This window comes from Elephantulus edwardii, unplaced genomic scaffold (assembly GCF_000299155.1).
Source record: "Elephantulus edwardii isolate Elephantulus edwardi_28Jun2011 unplaced genomic scaffold, EleEdw1.0 scaffold00103, whole genome shotgun sequence".
NCBI classification, from domain to species: Eukaryota; Metazoa; Chordata; class Mammalia; order Macroscelidea; family Macroscelididae; genus Elephantulus; species Elephantulus edwardii.
In genome coordinates this window covers 12,144,283-12,158,580 of record NW_006399853.1, presented here as the reverse complement: position 1 = coordinate 12,158,580, position 14,298 = coordinate 12,144,283, and positions in this window count along the sequence as shown.

The following is a 14,298-nucleotide window of genomic DNA, read 5'->3' as shown; positions in this document are numbered from 1 at the left end:
GGGTCACTATGAGCCTGAATCAGCTTGATGGTAACAGTAATTGTTGCTGTTGTCAGGTGCCATCGAGACAACTATGACTCAAAGCGATCCTATGAACAGCAGATCTGAACCTTGTCCTGTCCTGTGCCATCTTCAGAAGCTCCAATAGGCTGAGCCTGTTGTTACGGTCACTGTGTCCATAGGACATAGAGATTTCTGTCTTAGAATGTAAGCTTTGCGATGGCATCCTCCTCATTTAGTGCCTAACCAATGCCATGTGTACACTCAATCTTTCGAGGAGGTGTCATACATAGAATGTGTCTGTACCGGGTTGTTTTGTGGAGCCTTCATTTGACCTTCACAAGTCGCCCAATATCAGATGTTGTTGTTAGGTGCTGTCCAGTGCTTTGGACTCACTGTGACCTTATGTACAACAGAAAGAAACATGCCTGACCATGTGCCCCCCCAGTCACTGCTCTGCTTGCGCCCAGTGTTGTACCCAGTGTCCATTGCCCCCGTGAGGGCCTTCCTCATTCTCTGACCCTCGACCTTACCGACCATGACGACCTTCTCCAGCAATTGGTCCCTCCTGACAACACGCCCGAAGCACAGACATGACATTTTATCATCCTCGCTTGCAGGGCACATTCTGGCTGTGTTTCTGCACCACAGGTTAAATGCAATCAGTCCCATTGTGTAAATGAGTACACTGAGGTTCAGAGAGAGGAAGCGAATGTTACTTGGCACCCACCCAAACGATAACTGGCAGAGCCAACCCTCCACCTTGGAGGTTCTGATCCTGAACTCTGAGTGTGGAGAAATCCACCAAGAAGTAATAATTCCTTTGTGAGATTAGAGTTTCTTGGAGGATTGACAGATTTCATCCTTCAGGAAGTGTAAAGTTGATATCAAAAGATATTTTAAAACCAGTCCTGGAAACAATTTCTAGAGTCCAACAGCATGTTGTTGTTATGTGCTGTCAAGTCGTTTGCGACTCATAGCGACCGTATGTACAACAGCCCTAAACCCTGCTCTATCCTGTGCCAATCGCACTGCCTCTGACACACCCATCCCGATTACCCCAGTCACTGAATTAATCCATCTCATAGAGGGTCTTCCCCTCCTGCGCTGTCCCTCCACCCTCCCAAGCATGATGTCCCTCTCTAAGGACCGGTCTCTCCTTACAACATGTCCAAAGTATGTCAGACGAAGCCCCAGAATCCTTGCCTCCAAGGAGTTGCTTGGTTTAATCCTCTCCAGGATGAATCTGGTTTTTCTTGGGAGTCCATGGTACATTCAATACTCTTCTCCAGCACCACAGCTCAAAGGCATCAATTCTCCTTCTGTTCTCCCTAGTCATTGTCCAACTCTCTGATGCACACCTTAGTCTCCAGAGAGACACTGTTGTTCTTGAGTACTTTAAAAAGGTCTCTAACAGCAGACTTTCCCAACGCAATACATTTTTTTTTAATTTCCTGACTGCTGGTGCCAAGAGTGTTGACCATGGAGCCGAGCAAACTGAAGCTGTGAACAATCTCAATCTCTTTGCCATCCATCCTGATGCTACCAATTGGTCCAGTGGCGGCATAGACTCTGGTATTTGCTGGTTTTCCTCTCTTCCCCATCCCCACCCCACCCAGGGTCTAGATTTGTGCCAATCGTCTTCCAACCTGTTCATGGAAGTAGGTGGAAGTGGTGGGAACATAGGAATTAGCTTTTTGGCAAATAGTAGGTTCATGGTCTTGACTGCAACAGAGATGGCCAGAGTCCCACACTATTGCCCATGTCTGCAACTGACAGCATTATTTCTCAGACTTGTCTGCTTCCGGTCTTACTGCAAGGTCCTCCTGAACATGCAAGCTGTCACAGCGTCCATGGTGACCCCCAGGGTCTTCTGAGAAGAAGTCTGGAGGGGAAGATCCTGTCGTACCCTAAAGAGTGGGAAGAAGCTTTCCAGTTTATCTGGTCCTGGGTTTCCCAGCCTCAGCGCTGCTTCTCCTTGGAGTCAGGTGATCCCAGGTTGTGAACATTTCTTGGTCCGCTGTCCTGTGCACTGTAGCATGTTCAGCCGCATCCTTGACCTCCACCCACTAGTGGCTGGTTTCTCCATCCCAGCTGTAACAGCCAGACATTGTCACGGGTTCCCTGGTGGAGAAATCTGGTTTAACCTACCTGTCTGTCCTCCTTGATGGCATCTTTGCCCTGTGCTCATCCAGCCTCCACTGCTCACAAGATTGCCCCTCCACACACTGGAGAACACGGACTTTAGAGCTCTTCCTGAATGTGTCTGAAGGTGTTGAACCTGAATGTGTCTGAAGGTGTTGAACCTGAATGTGTCTGAAGGTGATGAACCTGAATGTTCTGAAGGTGTTGAAGGTGAATGTGTCGTCCCCTCCCAACATGTAGGCCTTATCCTGCCCTTTGCGCTGATCCTCACCACGCCTCCCACCAAGTGTGTGCAGACACAGTCACGTCTATTCTCAGTTCTCCCTACCCTGGATACTCTGGGGCCCTTAGTCAGGCCTCAGATGGACTTTCTGCCTTCCCACCCTGCTGCTACCAGGTCGACCTCGACCCACCGTGTCCCTGTGCATGTCGGAGCAGAACGTGTGCTCCACGGGCTTCTCAAGGACTCATTTCACAGAAGCGAGTCACCAGGCCTTTCTTCAGGATGCCTCTGGTGGACTGGACCCTCCAGCTTTCTAATGAGCAGCCCCAGGAATTAACCAGACATCATTCAATGAACCCTCAGGGTGTCTATTTTCCTTTAAAGCTGAGAAAGTAGGAGAGAACTGGGCTTAGGGACCCCAAAAGCATCACTCCTTTGGGTGGTCTCAGAGGGAACTGCTGGCTGAGAAAGCTAGTAAGCAAGGAGCACGACTTTTCTTCTAGAACGTTCCTCAGATGCATTCCTAAGTAGTAGGTAGTCAAAGGACTCCAGCCTGGGAAAACAAAAGCTATTGTCTGAGCAGCTGCCTCCTGAGGTCAATTCCTGTTGCCTTTGGTTCAGAAATGACTCACAGCTGACCTTCCAGCGGGGTTTCAGAGACTGTAAATCACACAAGAGGCGATTTCTCCTGAGGAGAAGCTGGTGGATTCAAACTGGCTCTCTTTGGGTTCGTAGGACAACTCTTTGCCCACTAGGCCACCAGAAGCGTGATGAGGAGCATTGGGTAAGGTTCAGATCCGCTGTGCATAGGATCGCTGTGAGTTGTAGTCAGCTAGATGGCACCTAACAACAACAACAACTGCCTGAGGTCAAGGGTAGGAGACTTGGCACTTTTGTACCCACTGCTCAGAGGATGAAGAGACGAGGGCCAGGGACATCAGTGGGCCAGAGTCAGAGGTCATGCCAACTGTGGACCTGGCACAGTTCTGGCTGAGCAAGGCTTCTCCTTTCTTTTTTTAAAATTTATTATTATTATTATTAATTCTAATGAAAATGGACACTTAGGGTTTCCATTCATTCATTGTTGCACTTTTCTCCCTGACCCACCCTTCCCCCTAATTCGCTCTTCTCTTTGAAAAGTAAAAGAAAAATTCTTTCACTGTTACACAATCCCTCCCTTCAGTTGTCCCCTTTCTTCGAAACACTTCCCTGCAGGGTTGTGCCTGTCAACCCTCCTTTCTCCCAGGGAATTTGCAAGAAAGAAAACATACAACCAGTAAATATGAGGAGGGTGGGGAAAGAGCGTTGGTAGCTCAGTGATTAAGTACTTGGCTTTCAACTAGAAGCTTGACAGTTTGAATTCACCAGTTGCTCCATAGGACGGAGAGTGAGCTGTCTGTTCTTGCAATGATTTACAGCCTTGGAGACCCGATGGGTGAGTTCTGTGCTGCCCCGTAGGATCTCGGGGAGCCAGAACTGACTATCGGCAGTGACAGGTTTGGTGGAAACGTGAGGCCGTCTCATCTAATAGACTGTAAAACGTGAACCCCACACGTGTAAGGTAGGGTCATCTTTGAGTTATCTCCCACACCTCCACCCCCTCCAGCCCCAGCCAGCTGGCTTCTCCAGGCCATTGCTGCTCATCTCCAGTCCTGCAAATTGCACCCAAGTTTAATAGCAAGTTCGTCAGGACAAAATTATTCCAAAAACTCTGAAAATGCCATTAGTCTAATCTGATTTGACTTATCAAATCAAGATGCATCTATCCATCTCTCTTGCTCTCCATCTGATGGCGCCCAGCGCTGTGGCACCCAGGTATCCAGACCAGGAGATTACATTAGAGCAGAAATGAAGGGATGTGGTGGATACGGCCTTCTTGCACGACCTCCTGGGAGCGCTCGGCAGGGTGGGCGCTGGGGGTCGTTCAGTGCAAGACTGCTGTGCAGTGGGCGTGCGGTTCCTCGCGGCCTGCTGACCACTGTGACGGAGAGAACGTGGCCAGCCCGAATGAATTCTCTGATGCTCACGGAAAACTACTTCTTTTACGCACAATCGTGTGTGTGTGTGTGTGTGTGTGTGTGTGTGTGTGTGTGTGAAAAATTTGTATTTAGAATTAGCCAGCTGCACTCAGTTTAGATGACCCCAATTTTGTTGGCAACATCCAAAACATCATAGTCAGGAGCAAGTCAAAGATCGGCCTTCTTCTCTCCATCAGGCCTAATCAAGGTGTGTTGACCTTGGCCACATCAGTGTCATAGAGCTTCTGTACAGCTTGCTTAATCTGGTGATTGTTGGCCTTGACATCCACAATGAACCCAAGTGTGCTGTTATCTTCTATCTTCTTCATGGCTGACTCAGTGGTCAGGGGAAATTTGATGATGGCATAATGGTCAAGCTTATTTCTCCTGGGGGCGCTCTTCCGGGGGTATTTGGGCTGCCTGTGGAGTCTCAGCATCTTAGGTCGCCGGAAGGTGGATCTTTTTTCTTTGGCTGTGGACGCCCTTCAGGATGCCTTCTGGGCCTTTAATGCCTTTTCTTTGGCTTCAGTTTGGGGAGGTGCAGGGGCTTCCTTCTTCGCTTTCGGCCCCATCTTCGTAGATTCATGCACACTTTATGATCACTCGTTTACTCACGGCAATCGAATTGGTTTCGACACATGGTGACTGGCCTCTCCGTTGGATTTCCGAGGCTGTAAATCACAACGGGGATAATCTTGTGACGAGGTAGGTACCTAATCATAGTTCCTCTTCTCCCATTTCTTGGAAGAAGTGAAACAAGAATATTCCTGAGAAGCAGGATGGTGACACTGCGTCTCATGTCCTTTGACCATAGTGACCACGAGGTGCCATCCCTGGAGAGCCTTGTACCTAGAACAGTAGAGAGAGTCCAAGAAAAAAGAGGAAAATCCTTACCAAGATGGTTTGACACAGCGGCTCCGGCAAGGGGCTTGAGCACAGCAGGTATTGTGAGCATGGTGCGGGACTGGACTGTGTCCACTCTGTTATACATGGAGTCATGACGAGGCAGGGTCAGCTGGACAGCACCTCACAGCAGCAACAGCAATCTCATGCTAATGCGACAGTTCTTCCTACCAAAATGGGAGTTTGCACTGCCATGCAACGAGTGTTGGTTCTCATTGCTAGCTTGTTGAACGGAAAGAGGTTGCCCATGCCATGGAGGTTGCCATTCCCTGGAGAATGAGCACGTAAGATGGAGAATGACTACATCAGTACATAGCTGTCGAATCGCACCATTACATGACTCCCTAGCACTGACAATCTTGCCACGTTGACACATAACCTTGATCATCACAACCATTGTGATATCCTCACACTTGAGCACTCACGAAGAAGTGTTGGCTCATATAAAATAAAAATAGTTAAAATAGTGTGGTCTACTGTTCTTCTGCTTGTCGTCTAAAACAGAGATGCAGGGCAGATACAGGCATCCAAGAGCAGTGATAGGGACTTTGCTGAGAAGTCAGAAGACTTGACTGTTCCTGACCTTGAGTAAATGACCCTTCCACCTTCCTGTAATCAACACATGTGGTAAATGAGAACCACTTTCTTTCTTTTTTTGTTGTTTATTTGTTTTTAAATTTTATTTTACTATTATTGTGTGTGTGCCGTCAAATTGAATCTGACTGGTCCAGGAGGAGATCATCCCTCCTTCTCCAGCAGAGCATCTGGTGGATTCGAACCGCATACCTCTGGGATTGCAGTGCAGCTTCCTGCCACTAGGCCACCAGAGCTCTCTGAGAACCACTTTCTAGTGACACCTCGTTTAATCCTATTAAGGAGTAGATTGTTTTATTACCACTCTCAGTTGTTGGTAGGTGGCGTCGAGAGGAATGGTTGTTGTTAGATGTCACTGAGTGGACACAGAGTGACCCTATGAACAACACATCTGAACCCTGTCCTTTCCTGTGCCATCCTCACAATCTCTGGTACAGTCAAGCCTGTTGCTGCAGCCAAAGGATGTTTACCGCTCTCTAGCGGAAAGGAAATCTGAGCTGTAAAAAACATCAACTCTTGCCCATGGATGAACACCTGGTACCAGAACCCCAGCAGCAAAGTGCAGATTCTCCCACACCAATCAGTGGGCTCCAGTCGGTGCAGGCCAACCTCACAGACAGGCATAGGAGTGTGGCTCTAGGCCTCGGCAAGAAAACAAATATCCTAAGAAAGAACACATTGAGATAAAGCAAATCAGATGAATTGGGATTTCCCAGTACGTAGAAAAGTTATGTTTATCGTTAGGTCTTATAGTGTCTCAAGGAGTGTTGGTGGCTTAGGGCATAGTGTTGCATTGCTAACCAAAACGTTGTCAGTTCAAATCCACAAGATACCCCTCAGAAGAAAAATGGAGCAGCTGGTGGATTCAAATAGCGTGCCCTTGGGTTGACAGCACAATTCCTTACCCACTGGGCCACCAGGGCTCCAGGTGTGTGGTAGCATTGTGAAAGAGCTTAATGTCTTGTGAGAATTATGAAAATGGGTCACAAAATCATCAAGTGAGCACATGCTGCTGGAGAAATGGTGACTATACACTTGCTCCAACGCAGGGTTGCTGCAAACCTCCAATTTGTAAAAACAAACAAACAAGACCTCAGCACAATATGACAATGTGAAGGCCATGCCTGGCCTTTCACTCCTCTGACGCCACTGCTTCTCCTGCCCTTCCTGGGGTCTCACTCACCAGGGACGCCTGGGTGGAAGTCCACCTGGAATGAAGTCTCCGTTATCCAGAGTTGCCATGGTAACACCTAGTGTCCCCCAACACTACAAGTGGGTGCCCTGAACAAACGGGAGTTGATTTTCTCACAGTTTCAGAGGCCAGGGGTCTGGATTCAGGATAGAAGCTGTAGGTAACTCCCTCTCTCTCAGTCTCTGCTGGCTCTGGGTTCCTTGTATCTTTTAGCTCTGCACCAAAAAAATTGGGTCACCTGGTGTGGGATCTTTCTCTCCTCAGCTGCTTATTTACTTTGCTTTTGTGTCTCAAAAGAGATTTTTAAGATAGACTGTACACTAATATTATCTCATTAACATAGCAGAGAAAACATAGTCCTAAATGAGATTATAAAATTCACTCCCACGACCTTCAAGTTTGTTCTGATTCATAGCAAATGTCCATAAATCTTTATGGAAGGAAACTGCATCTTTATCCCACAAAAGTCACTGGTGGATTCGGATTTATAACTCACGAGTCATTTCTGACTCAAGGGCAATGAGTTTCTAGTTTATCTTTGGAGGTGAGGGGAGCATAGTCCAATCTATGACAAGTAGGTTCTTGGTAAAGACATTTTCTTCCAGACAAAAGGAGCAGGTGTGAACGTGCCACTCCTTGAACCTTCTTCCTGCCTTGAATGCAGTCATTACACTGAGCTCTGGTGGCCATCCTGTAATCTGGAAAGTTAGGCCAAGATCTGGAGATTTCAACCCAGACATTGTTGAAACCAGATACCATCACTACTATCTGTCTACTTCTATTGTCTCTTTGTTTAAGCCAAAATTAATTAGGGTTTTTGTCACAGCCAAGCACATTCCTAATGGATGGGAGTGGGTGGGTAGAGAGGGTACAAGGGCATATGGCAGACAAATGCTGTGTTTCTTTGATTAAAGTCAATCTTTCCTAGAAGTAGAATCCATTTCCACTCTCCACTTCCACCCCCAAAAAATATGAGTTGATAATCTTTCCTCTGTCAATTACTATATGATCTTGGGAGAAATACTGCCCTGTCTGAGTCTTATTCAGGGAAAGGTTCCTTATGTGGGAAATGTGGGTGGTAATATCTGATAGTTGTAAGAGTTATTTTAAAAAAGCAAAGCTAAGGTTCTGTGATGGGGTTCTGCCTTGGCTCTGCCGTCAGTGCTGCTGAGTGAACTCTGGCTTGCAGGGTCCCCGCGGGTCCATGTATGATAGATTGAAACCATGCCAGGTCCTGCATCACCCTCACCACCGAAGCTGTACTGGAGCCCATCGTTGCAACCATTGTACCAACCTATGCGAAGGGTCACCACACATCGAGGTGACTCAATGGCACGTAACAACAGTAACATACTATGACAGGTTTGGAAGCAGGAGTGGCATCCACTTCCTAAACAACACGCCTCCGGAAACTCTATGAACTTTGATAAATGTCCATAGTTGTAGAGGGGCTTCAGGCCTTTTGTTCATAGGGTCGCTATGAGTCGTGCCCTACTCGATGGTAATCAACAACAGCCTCTCATTTAGGGTCTCACTCAATTTTCTTTATAGCGATCCTTGGTAAAGTCAACAAACACGGTGTTCTTTCCCCAGGAGTGGTTTCTCCTGGTAACAAGTAAGTGGAGAGGAGGAGAAGGAGGAGGATAGACAGTACCATGTGAAGCCCCGAATCACTGTGAAACCATGCCAGAATTTCCATGTTCCCAGAATCCCACATGATAGTTAAAGAACTCAGTTCAAATCCATCAGCCTCTCAGCAAGAGAACAATGTGTCAGTCATTTCTGTTAAGATTTATCATCTTGGAAACCCTATGGCGCTGTCCGTACTCTACCCTACAGTGCTGCTCTGAGCCAGGATCAGCTGCACGGCCATGGATTTGAATTTCGGTTGGTTAGCGAAATTCCCTATCCCTGAACAAAGAATATAGGATACTGCCAAGAAAATAAGCAAACAGATAATGTCTTGGAGAAAGCGTAACCAGAGGGCTCCTTGGAGGCAAAGATGATAAAGCTTCACGTCACATATTTCAGGCATGTGGTTAGAAGAGGCTAATCCCTGGAGAGGGGCATCACGCTTGTAAAGGTGGAGGGACAGAGAGGAGAGGAAGACTTTCAACCAGGTGGATTGACACAGTAACTGCTGCAATGGGCTGCAGTGTGTCAGAAGTGTGAGGACGCCACAGGACAGGGCAGGGTTCAGATCTGTTGTTCACAGGGTCTCTTTGGGTCCCACAATAACAGCAACAAGCTTTACATCTCCCATTTCCGATTATCCTGCTACAAAAACTCTTCAGGTGTGTGTGCGTAATTTCCCATGGTTTATCCACCCCTCTCCCTCTGCGTTCCTTTGGGTTACTGGGACGTGGCGAGTGACAAACGAAACTGAACTGTGTAAAATGTTCCCATCTCTCATTAAACTTCATCTCATCTAGTTCTGACCAAGGTTCTCAAATATCCAGGTCCTTTGGCAATTGAAACTTTAATTTCTCTTCCACCGTTGCCATTTCTCAGTCATTTTGCATCGTCTGCAAATTTAATCTAAGTCAAATTTACTTTTTCTTTCCAGGTTGTTAATCAGCACTGTATATTGGATAATGCCGTTTCCTGCACTGCACCAGGGAGCTCCGTCTTGATTCTTAGTCATTTTCAAATTTAATTCAAGATGTCACTAATTATTACTCGCCCTGGCCATTTGTCAACAGAACCAAAACTGTGTTACCATCCAAGCTTGCAGGCCCTCCATCTTTAATTGCTCTATGAATCGCTCCGGTCAGAGGTTTCACATCAAATAAACGTATAAATGATTTCCACTGAATTCCCCTGTGGGATTTCAAGTCTGCAATTACGTTCGAAAATGGCTGTGCCTGTATTCGGGGGAATAATTTGAGTCTTTTGAATCTGCCTGGCTTGTTGTTCATTAGATTCTCCTCTTCCATGTGCGTAGAGATCAATTTTCTGATTCAATTTCTTCAATTCTTACCTGCAATGGCAGACCAGCTACGAAAACATTCATTTCCTGACTCACTATATTGCTGAAGGTTCCCTGACCCTTGAGTTTTTGGAAAGCAAGTCAAATCACAAAGTGCCTGTTGTCCTGACAGTGTGTTGAAGGTTTTTGAGCCACTCCAAAGTCTGAAATAGTTCCTACTTGTGTTTTAGTAAAGAATCTGAAAATCCCCTTAGCTAGTTAACAGCTAGACCATATCTGCTAATTGAGTTGTCGTCTGCTGCTGAGGTCTAGTGGGGAGAGGCCAGGGAGGCTCCTAATGATTTTAGGATGCACAGGATGTTGACCCACGCCAAGGGATTTTCTGACACAAAGTCAGAATAGTGCTAAGGCCAAGAGGTTCCGTAACATCTGAGCTGTTCTCTAACTTGCCACCTTCGCTCCCCATTGCCCTACCAAGAAAGGCGGAGGGGATACTGCTGGGTGTCCTCAAGTCACCTATGACTCAGGACAATCCTGTGAACAACAGCTCTGAACCTCGCCCTCTCCTGTGCCATCCTCATGACCTCTTCCATGTGCAAAGCCTTATTGTTGTAGTTACTGGATCAATCTATCTCATTAAAGATCTTCCTCTCTTTCTCTGACTCTCTCTACCCTTTCCAGCATCTTTTTTCCAAAGACTGACTCCCCCTAACAACATGACCAAAGTATGAGAGGTGGAGTTTTACCACATCCATGTGTCCACGGAACACTCAAACTGCACTTCTCCCACGACAGACTTGTTTGTTCTTTTGACAGTTCTTGGGGTATTCAATGCTCTTCGCCATTATCACAGTTCTAAGGCATCAGTTCTTCAATCCTCCCGATCCATTGTCCAACTGTCAGATGCATTCTAAGCCTCTGAAAATACCATGGCTAGATCAGGAGCACCTTAGTCTTGTAACTGGCATCCTAGCTCTCCAGCACTTTGGAGAAGTCTTTGACAGTAGATTTCCCCAGTGGGAAGGGATGGTTGATTGAGACACAGAGATTCTCTTACCCAACTAGCTGTCACTTCACCTCTCTGAACCACCTTGTCTCCTCATCAAGAAGGTGGGGATGGAACGGGCTTGTTATTGTTAGGTGCCATCAGGTCAGCTCTGGCTCACGGTAACAGCAGAATGAAATCCTGCCTGGTCCTGTTATCCTCACAACCTCCAGACACAGTAAATGTTGGAATCTCACTTCAGTTTCCTGCCCTTCCCAGACACTGTGGGTACACAAATTTACAACATAGACAAACTTCTCATCTGGGACTCTTCATACTGAAGCTCCTTGACACACGGTGTCAGGGAGCTGGGCCAACAGATGCTGAGGAAACAGGGACTTTTCTCTACAACTCAGAGATACCACACTCTCCTCTGGTGCCCTGAATTTGACTTCTTGCCTCCTAAATGGTAAGAGAATGAATTTCTGTGTGTTAGAGCTGCCCATGTAGTGAAACAGATGAGGGAGAGAACTGTTTAAAAGGTATGTATGATTAGGTATTATTGTCATGACAGAAGTCCAGAATGAAGGCTGCATAGTGGAGTGGACTTGGGGGGAGGGATTGTAAAACAATGAAAGACTTTTACTTTTCAAAGAGAAGTATGAACTGGAGGGGAGAGGTGGGCAGGGAGAAAAGCGCAACACTTAATTAATAGAAATCCAAAGTCTCTGTCAACTTTCATTAAAATTAATAATTTTTTTTAAAAGCTGCCATGTGTGGTATCTCTGTTACAGCAGCATCAACATCTAAGACTCTAGGGCTCTCTCCCCCAGAACCATTGGGTGGGTTCAATCCACCAATCTTTCAGTTATCTGCTAAGCACTTAGCCACTTGCCACCAGAGTTCTCTCACCTTCATTGAGGGGGAAACCTCTTTCACTCTTCAATCGTTTCCTCATAGTGAGAACTCATTTCCTCTGATATTTCCTGGGAGGCAGAAGTAGTTAGTATATGTTACCAGGACGAATGCAAGTCCTGCTTCCCTGTGGCTGTGGCTGCCCCTGGACCAAGGACAGCTTCTCCCAGGAAGAGTCTCTAGAAGGTTCCAGAGTATATTGAGAGCCATTGCAAGCTGATAAATATCCTCACCCTTGACCAATCCATGCCACTGAGACACAGTGAGAATTTTCATCAGTTAATAGATCGTGGCTGCTTCTGAAGGAACATCGCTTTTAAAATCTGTTTAAACATCCTTGTTAAAAATGGGAACTAGTCTGGAAGTGAATGTGATAAAAAGGAAAGTTTCTCTTTCTTCCAAATCCCCAGAGTTGATCTTTATTGAATTTGTCTGACATTTTCTGAAAGTCTATTGAACAGTTATTTACAAATAGTGACTCATAGCGACCCCGTAGGCTAGAGAGAGCTGTTTGTACAGTTCTCAAGGCTGTAAAGCTTTATGGAAGGAACTCTGGTGGCTTAGTGATAAGGAGTTGTGCTACCAACCCAAAGACACGTGGTTCAAATCCACCAGCTGCTCTGTGGGAGAAGGATGCACAATCTCCTCTAGTGTGATTCAGTGGCAGACAACAACAATAAATGTCATAGAAGCAAAGTGTTTCACGTGATTGGTGAGTTGGAATGACTGACTTTTCTGTTAATGGTGAAGCACTTAACCACTGCACCACCAGGGGCTCCAGTGAGAAAGTTCTTATATGTTGTTCCCATTTTACGGATGAGAAAACCAAGACTTTACAAGCTGTTGATGACCCAAGAAGTAAGTAGTAGAGCCAGCATCTGAATCCAAGCAGTCTGCCTGGAGCCGTCAGAAATAGATGCTGGAGTAGAACCGAGTTCACCACCACACACGCCAATAGCCAATTGTCAGGGATGTGTTTCTTTGAGAGACAGAAACTAAATTTGTTGCTGACTGCTCCAGGAAGCTGGTGGCATTCAAGCTGGTTCACCAGAAAGCTGGAGATAGACCATTTTTATCGATTGCTTGAAGGCAAGTATGGAGTTTTGGTGGCCTCGTCCTGAGAAGCTTCACTGTTAACCCCGAAGGCTGTTCTTTCCAGCAGTTCAAAGCCACCAGGCTTCACAGGAGAAAGATGGGCAATCTCTTTCCTTAAGATCTGTAGCCTCAAAAACCAGATGGAGGTCACTGAGTCAGAATTGGCCCAAAGGCAGTGAGTTTGGCTTTTTTGGTTTGTTTTTCCTAGGGGAAGGTATACATATTCATCACATTTAGATCTCGAGGTGAAGTGAGTGTGTGTATGGTGGTCACGTGTCTCCCTTCTCGTGATGACAGGAGGGGCGAGGATGTAAAGGCCTAAAGGCCTGCAGAATCAGCTACCCTTCCTTGGTGTATGGATTGGGGACTGAGTTTAGCTCCCTGCTAACTGTCCAAATCTGAAAAGCTTTAAGGCAGTTACACAAGGCTTTGGGCAGAGCGGGGGCCAGGAACGCTTGCCAAATGCAAGCCCTTGGCTTCATTAACCACACATGAATGTTGCAGCCTCTCTCTCTCTCTCTCTCTCTCTCTCTGTTGTTTTGGGTCACAGCTGCTCTGAAGCGTGTTTTAGTCACTAAGCAGCATGTTTGGGATGTTTTATTGTCATTACACTTAAACCCACTCTGCTTTCTTTTTTTTTCCACCCTGTTCTTTTTTCCCCCCACCCTGTTCTTTTAAAGGGCTAGTGACTTTGGATATCAGTGCACCATCATTGAGAGGAAGACCCCCAGCGAGACAGACAGGTATAGTGACCGTAACACTGGGCCCCAGCTTATCGGAGGTCAGGAGGCTGGGGAAGGACAGGGCAGGGTTCAGGTTGGTTGTTCACAGGGTCATCAACGAGTGGTTGACCCAACGGCACCTGGCCATGATATAATCTTATAGAATCTTAACAATTGAATTATGATTTATGTCAATAGTACCCAGAGGACACCTTTAAACTAGCGCTCCGTGGCATTCCTCATTTTTCTCTGACCTGAAATATTTGTCCTTTCACCACCTACAATATCTCAGGAGAAATAAGGGTTTAGTGACTGATAGGGGATTAGCACGGTGGGTTGACTGCCCTGGGAGACAGGAGACTTCTGAGAGTTGAGCTGAAGCTAGCTAGTTATTGATCCATATGGACAGAGCCTGGGGGTGTAACCCTGGCAAGAGGTGATCCCATTCAGCTTCTTAATTTATGAGCAGGAGTCGGTTTTCCCACAACTCAGATTCTGCCCTGGTGCTGACATTTTCTTCTGCATCTGAGGCGCGTGTATCTGAATGAAGCATTCTGAGTGAGCAGAGTACTTGGTC